The sequence below is a fragment of the Equus asinus genome, chromosome X (genome assembly GCF_041296235.1).
Source record: "Equus asinus isolate D_3611 breed Donkey chromosome X, EquAss-T2T_v2, whole genome shotgun sequence".
Classification (NCBI taxonomy): Eukaryota; Metazoa; Chordata; class Mammalia; order Perissodactyla; family Equidae; genus Equus; species Equus asinus.
Genome location: NC_091820.1, coordinates 13,794,772 through 13,802,745, shown reverse-complemented (window position 1 = coordinate 13,802,745; position 7,974 = coordinate 13,794,772). Strand labels below are relative to the sequence as shown.

Genomic DNA, 7,974 nt, shown 5'->3' with positions numbered 1-7,974 from the left:
ATCCTGATGAGGTTATTTTATTTAGGATGCAATAAATAAAGAGCACAAAAAAGACTGAGAGACTACCTGGGCCTAAACTGTAAGAACTAGATATCTTTAAGTAAAATTTCGTATACAGCAAACTACAAATAATACACAAGGTCATTCCAATATTCACTTTCAATCATTCCTCACTAAAGAACTGTGAAAAACTTTAGCTAATCATTTCTTTCTAAATAATTAAATGTATTACATATTAATAGTGTATGAAGTGTATTTTTTAAATTTAGATGTCAAATTAAAGATGCACCAAAGCAAAACTAATCTAGGATGAGAACCAGGAGCTGGAGGATTGCCTGGAAAGGGCACGATGGACTATTTTGGGAGGAGAGAAATGTCCTATAGCTTGTTTTGGGTGGTGGGTACTCAAATGTCTACAACTCATAAGAAAGGAACCCTTAAGATCTGTGTATTTTATTTTGTGTTAATTACACCTCAATTTTTTAAATGTGAGAAAGAGTGTACACGTTCTCAAAATTCTTTTACAGGTATGTTAGCAAAAAAGCTTGATAACCATTGTTGTAGGCATACATGGAACAAATCTCTTGTTTTTCAAGATTGCTATTTTTCCTTTGGTTTCTCAGAACCACGCAGCTTGACTGTAAGGTAAAGTGATCAATAACATGTCACATTCTTTGTTTTTTCGTTGTTAGCTTTAGTGTTTTTCTCATAGCCACCTTGGATTTTTATGCCTAAGAACATTCTCCAACAGAATAGATGAGAAGGGTGGGGAGTAAAATTGATGGGGAAAGGTTAATCTTTAGATAATTTGGTGAATGAATGTATTTTCCTGTTTGTCTTTGTAATTGTTTCCTCCAAGAACTTCTTTTTTAGAGGAAGAATGTAGTGCTTAAAGTAACTTTTCATGTAAATGGAGTCCCCAAATTGATAATCTAATTTTAAAGAATTGCTCTCAAATTCCATATGAGTTTAGAAGGAAAAATGCCCCAGCACACAGACGTTTGCATGAATCAAAAGATGGATGCAGTGGGTCACACGGAGTGGACATGCTCAGTCCTGATGGTTTTATCCCTGACCTGGCCCTGCTTATCATTTCCCTGCAATTCGCTGATTCAGCTAGGCCATAAAAACCTTAATAAGCAACTGAATCTTCTTGCAAAGAGGGCATGAAGCCCCAGGCTTTAATCTTCTGGCGCAGTTGAAACAAGTGACAAGGTGGCCTGTTCTTCCATGAATAATATTCCCATCTCATGGTCTCTTCTCACATATGCTACGCAGCTTCAAGAGATTTCTGCCAGTCCTCCATATTTTCCGTATCTGGTCTCTGCTCTGAAAGGCCATCTGATTGTTCTCCCCCGCTTCAGATGGTCTCTGCCTTTTAGAACTGTGAGGCAAATCCAAGAATTCTGCTGAGCTGCATGGATCAAGAAATTTGGGGTTTTCTTTCTTTCTTTCCTTATAGATCTTTGGCTGTAACAACTGGAGCCAAAATGGCTCTTTGGCAATAAAGGACATCAATTCCTTCACTTTCCTTCTTTTCAGGTGTGACAGTGATAAGAGGAATGAAGAGATAATGGGTTAACCTAGAACAGTCTTGAATACTAGTTTTTCCTCAGGGCCCAGCAACAGAAACATCTCTTATTTGGAGAGTTTAATTTCTTGCACTCAGTAACACTACCACTCATCCTCAGGAGCGACTTCTGCATCAGTGCCATTCCTTAAGGATGTAGAGTCCACAAGATCATTTTTTTCCTCCTTGATCACCTTTTTGTCACTTCCATTCCCTAGTTCTTCACTTGTTTGATCAGTATTAGAGCTTCTGCTTTTATTCTGGCACCCAACTGCTCTAATACTGACTCACTCAAAACCCAGAGTCAGCCCGAGTGCCTGGAGCGATGGTGGCATCTATTTCCTCTCTAGGATTTCTGCATTTATGTGGTGAGGTAGGCAGCATGGGGATAGCGCCCTCTTCGGTTCTTTTCCTGGAGTTGGAACTTTCCTCTGCACGTTGCTTGAGTGGTCTGGGCTTGGGATATCCATGCTGTGGCCCTGGAGTGGTGGTGACAAGATTCCTTCTTAGCTTGTCATAAAGAGGGCATGGATATTTCACAGAGAAGCTCTGATGTCCAACTAGTTCTCCCAAAAGATCACAACAGAATACTGTAGGCTGCTTCACCGTTACGTGCCAGCCTAGATAATGCGTGACCACTTGAAGAGTGAACATTTCACCTTTGCACCTGCCACTGCAAAATCTTCAAAAGTGGCGGTTTTATTGTACCTTGGACACATAAAATCAATCTGATTGATTTGGCCTAGGGAGAACCTGCAAATACTATCAGATGTTGAACACTGGGCGGAATTGGAAAATGATGTCATTTTGGCACTGAAGATATTGCAGTCTGTTGACCAAAACTTACAGTTGTCCCGTGGGTTCTTCCTCAGATGAACATGGAGGGCATCAGTCACAGCAGCATTTTGAAAGAGTGAGTAGCTGAGCATTTGTAAGGGACACTTTCTGCCTGGAAACAATCTCTGTGTTCTGTACTGGGTTGAATAGTGTCCGGTCCCTCATCCCCACCTCAAATTCATGTCCACCTGGAACCTTGGAATGAGGCCTTATTTAGAAACAAGGTCTCTGCAGATGTAATTCCTTCAGATGAAGCCGTACCGGATTAGGGTGGGCCCTAATGCAACGACTGGTGTCCTTATAAGTAGAGGAGAGGACACAGAGACACACAGAGAAGACAGGTCATGTGATGACAGAGGCAGAGATTGGGGTGATGCATCTACAACCAGGGAACCCCAAGAATTACTGGCTACCCCCAGAAGCCAGGAAGAGGGAAAGAAGGATCCTTCACTAGAACCTTCAGAGGGAGCATGACTCTGCCAAGAACGTGAGCTTGAACTTGGGGCCTCCAGAGCTGTGAAAGAATACATTTCGATTGATTTAAGCCACCCAGTTTGCAATGCTTTGTTGCGGCAGCCACGGGAAACTAAGACATCTTCTCTCACTGTCTGCACCCTGCATTGTTTGCAAATTCTTCTATAAGTCCCACACCAGTGAGAAGAATCTTTGTATTGTGGTTCATTGTAGTGATTCTGAAGCCAGATTACTTGGGTTTGAATCTTGACACTGCCACTTACAAGCTGTGTGATCTTGAGCCACTTATCCCACTTCTCTGTGCCCTAGTTTTCCTGACCTGTACAATGGAGATCAAATGAATGAATAATATTAAGGGCTTAGAACAGTGCCTGACATACAGGGAATGCTATTATGTGTTTCTTATGTGAAAAAAAAGGCTGTTGGTTTGAGATGGCCACATGGATATGGGAATGGTTCCACAGAGGAGGAATTAGGACATGAGCTTGACCTTCAGAAATTGGGTAAGGCCCATCAAAGGCCATCCCGATGGGAGAAAGAGTGTGAGCAAAGGCTTGCTTGGGGTGTGAGGAAATGGTCAGCAAGACTCAGTTAGAGTAGGACTGCTCACCTTTTCGCCATGGCGGGCAGCCGTGAAACTTAGGATATTTGCATACACATGGGGTCAATGAGGCAGGCTGCTTGCAGCTGGACCCTACAGGTCATCATCCAAGTTCCTAAGAGCCAAGCAGAGGCCACACCTTGGCACATCTGAAACCCGTTCCTGGCACCTGTGGGGAGCTCAGGATTTGGGCAGAACGTCTCAAACTCAAATGTGCTTTAAAATGCAGATTCTGACTCCCTAGGTCTGAGGTGGAGCCCGAGGGTCTGCGTTTCTAACAAGCAGGAAATGCCAGAGGCTTCTGGTCTAAGGACCACACTTTAGCTCAAAATCCTTCCTACTCCAAGTGTGGTCCATGAACCAGCAGCATCAGCATCCCCTGGGAGCTGGTTAGCTGTTTGAGATGCATATTAGCATTTGAGAAGCACTGGATTAGAGGACTCAGGTAGCCCATCTTGCTGGAGGGGAGGGTCTAACCACCTCGGTTCTCAGACTCAGCTTACACATTAGATCCTTGTGGGCAGCTTTTAAAAATCCTAATGTCCTGGTCAAAGTGGCTCAGTTAAATCAAAATCTCTGCAAGTGGGGCCCTGGGGAATCTGTATTATTTGTTAAACTCCCCAGGTGATTTTAATGTGCACTCCGGGCTGAGAACCACTGGGCTGGGGCAAAACCCCTCAGCAGAGCCAGAAAGAGAGCCTGAGACCACGCAGCGTTCTTGATAGTGTTCAGGTCCTTTTCCCCCAGCATAGCAGAACAGTTAAAGGCATGGACACCGGAGCAATAAAGGCCTGCCTGGGTTCAAATTCTGCTTTGTGCCACTTACCATCTGTGTGATGGGTGAGGTATTTAACCTCTCTGTGCCTCCATTTCTTTACAATGGGGATGATAATAGTCGTAACTATGCCATAGGGTATTTATGAGGATTAAACGAGCTAAAATGTAAAGTGTTCATTACAGTGCTTGGCACATAGTCAGTGCAGTGTAAGTGTTTGTTCATTTAAATACATATTTTCCTCTTTCTGATGGCGGATTATGGAAGGTTGCTCACTTTCCTGTTGCCCCACCCCATCCTCGGTGCTAGGTTCCTGGGCAGCAATCATAGCTCTGATTAGGCGCTCAATAAACGTTTGAGGAATGCATGACTGAATGGTTACAATGCCCCCTTGTGTATTCAGTGGGAAGAAATAACAAAACATACAGTTGATTCTTGAGACTGGTATGGGTAGTGTGATCAACTGTCCTGGTTTGCCCAGGAAGGAGGGGTTTCCCTCGACACGGGACTTGCAGTGCCAAAGCTGGGGAAGTCCCAGGAAAACTGAGACAAGCTGGTCACTGTAAGTACGGGCACCACTCAAAGGTTCATGTCCTCAAAATACTGTTTCCAAATAAGCACAAGGAGAGACTCCCAAGGCTGACTTATTTATGCACACATCACAAAGGCAATGGCTATTCACTTCCTGGCCGTGGGGTATGTGTGTGTGTGTGTGTGTGTGTGTGTACACACGTGCACACCAATAATAACAGTGGCTGGAATGTAGTAACAATGTGGCACATGATACACACTGTGGTGAGCAGTTTGCATGCTTAGGAGGGGGCATCAGATGGCCTGGTTCAAATCCTGGTTATGCCACTTAATAACTTTGTGATGTTGGGCATGCTTCTTAGCCCCTCTGTGCCTCAGTGTCTCAATCTGCAAAATGGAGATAATAATAGTACTCACCTTTCAGAGCTGTTAGGAGAACAGATGAGTCCATCCATGTGAAGCATTTAGCAGAGTGCTGGACACAATAAATTTGATTGATGCTGGAGATTATTACTATTATTGCTATCATGATTAACACTACCAGGCAACCTACATTCCTCCTCTGCTCCTCTCCCTCTCTCACCTCCCAGCCTTTTCCCTTTGCTGTGAGCCCTCTGCACCCTGCCTTCTGTTTCCTCTCCCTTTTCTCTCCCTCCCCCACCAGAGGGGCCATCAGCTATTTTACCCTGCTGAGATGGACAGAGCCCACAGTCCACCCTCAGATATACATTTTGATCACATGCCTTATGTTGTATGCCACTGCAGCATTATGAATCTGTGTTAAACAGCATTTACGTGAATATAGAAAACGAATACACCTATTTTTCTCTTTTGATTGGTGGATCAGAGCCAAGAGGTAGATGGCAGTAGATGTGAACTTCAGCAAACATGTGGTAAGTTCTGTCCCTACAACCTTCGAGATGAAATGGAGAATCATAAGCTAGTCACTATTAAAATTAAGTTATTAATGTTTCAAGAGTGAGCAAGAGTGTTAAGTAACATAGGTTTCTGGTGGAGCAGTAAGGCATTTCTCAATCTTATCTCATTCACGATTTCTCATCCATAATATAGATGAAAGTATAGAAGTCACGTATCAGATATGCAGGAGATTAAAAAAATAACAAATACTTTTAATGGAGAGTAGGGATACAAAAATATCACGACCCTTAAAGCAATGGGTGAAATATAACCAGATGAAGTTAACATAGATAAAAGTAAATCTTGTACAAAGGTCCAAATAAAGCCCTTTGAACATATGCAAATCAATATATGTTATATATTATTACATTGTATATCATGTAATTAATACATTAATTTTTGTTGTATATTATATTAATATATTATAAATAATTATATAATGACATACTACTATATATATAGCTTACAATTTTGCATATGCTTTCATCTCAGAAATTCTACTTCTAGGAATTTATTCTAAAAGAAAAATTTTATGTGTGGGTAGCTAGAGGGAATGGTAAAGAGAGAGCCTTGAGATAAAGTCAGTGCAGAAGTAAAATACTATTACAAAATTGGATAGCAGCCTAAATATATGTCAGTGGGTATTGGTAACTAAATTATGGTAAACATAAGCAAAAGAAAATGAGGCAATCCTTAAAAATCGTGCTGTACTAAGAGTGTTTTTCAAACTGGGATCTGAAAACCTTATGCATTAGAATTTTCTAGGGTACTGGTTAAACATACAAGTTCCTAGACCCTCCCCAGAATACTGAATGAGCATCTCTGGGGAAGGGTCTAGAGAAATACATTTTTAATAAGCACCCTCAGATAAATCTGATATACACTTAAAATTTGAGAGTTACCATATAAAAGAAAATTTAATGGCATAGGAAAGTGTTTGTGATATAACAAGTGACAAAAAAGTTCCAAAACCAGGTGATCCTTTTTATGTAAAAATACATATTTGTGTAGAAGAAATTATGGAAGAATAAAGGCCAAAATGATAGCCACGGTTAATTTAATGTTATATGGCATTAATGGAAACACGGTTTGCAAATGAATCGTCCCACTTTATTATGTACTTATCATATAATACCTGGAATATTCTATTTGAGGAGGTAAAATCTATTGAGATTTAAACAGTATTGGATGTAAGGACAATGGAGTGGAGGAGTAAAAGATGGATCCAAAGTTTGGAAGAATGGTGATGCTTTAATGAAGCAAGGAAGTCACAAAGAGAAGCTAGTTTAGGGAAGAAAGATGAGTTGGTTTTGAACATGGGAAGTTTGAGGTACTGGTAGCACATTGAGTGGGAAACAACCAAAGACAGTTGGAATTTTCAGTCTAGAATTCAAGAAATTAAGTGATGCTAGAGACGTAGATTTAAAGACAATAAAAGTTGTAGGAGTAGATTAATCAAGGAGGAAGATCGAACAGAGATAGAAAAGAAGGTGGTTAAGATCAGTTCTCTAGAGAATGCCTTCAATTAGTATAAAGAAAAGGAAGAAAGGACAGTAAAGGAATAAAAGAGGGTGTGGTAAGAAAGGTGGAGGATAAACCAGTAAGATCCAGTGTGACCAACCATCCCAAAGAGGAAAGTTGCAGGGAGAAGAAGGTCAAAGAGAATGAAGAGAAAGAATCTGCCACTGGACTGGACAAATAGGTCGGTGGGGACCCTCCAAAAAGTCTTTTTGAAGAGTGGTGGCATCTGTAGCCAGGTGGCAAGGAGTTAAGGAACAATCAAGTGGTGAGGAAGACCAGAAAACTAGTGTAGTCATTGCTGCACTTTGAGGTCACTTAGTGCCCTCTCGCATTACAAAGAAATGACTTCATGGTTTTCATGCTTCTTTCAAGATGAAGTTGGGACAATTTCCCCCAGCATTCTTTCTCCCAGAAAAACTGAACTGGAAATTTGGGTTGTTCATCCTTTCATGGAACTTTAAATTACCCTGTGCAGTAAAAATTTTTTGAGAGGTAATTTATATTTTCCCTCCTTGCATTTTTCCCTTTCTTTCCCAACTCTGCTTTCTTGTCATGGTGGAGGTTTGGGGCTGGACAAAGAAGTTACCTACAAAACATTTCCCTTCCTGGATTTTGTTTCCAAAAGCCTCAATACCTCCAGGGAATTGTAATGGTGTCCTAGATTGTGAGGCAAGAGAGAGAATACTTTTGAGGAAAACAAAGATTTCTCTAAGACTAAAAAGAAATTCCTCTGGCTTAGGATGGAAG

General features: G+C 41.3%; 1 pseudogene; it reads right to left on the bottom strand.

The window, feature by feature from the left end:
- Window positions 1–1,116: 1,116 nt before the first annotated feature.
- On the bottom strand, window positions 1,117–2,376 carry LOC106834333 (protein Mdm4-like; annotated as a pseudogene).
- Between the last annotated feature and the right edge of the window lie 5,598 nt (window positions 2,377–7,974).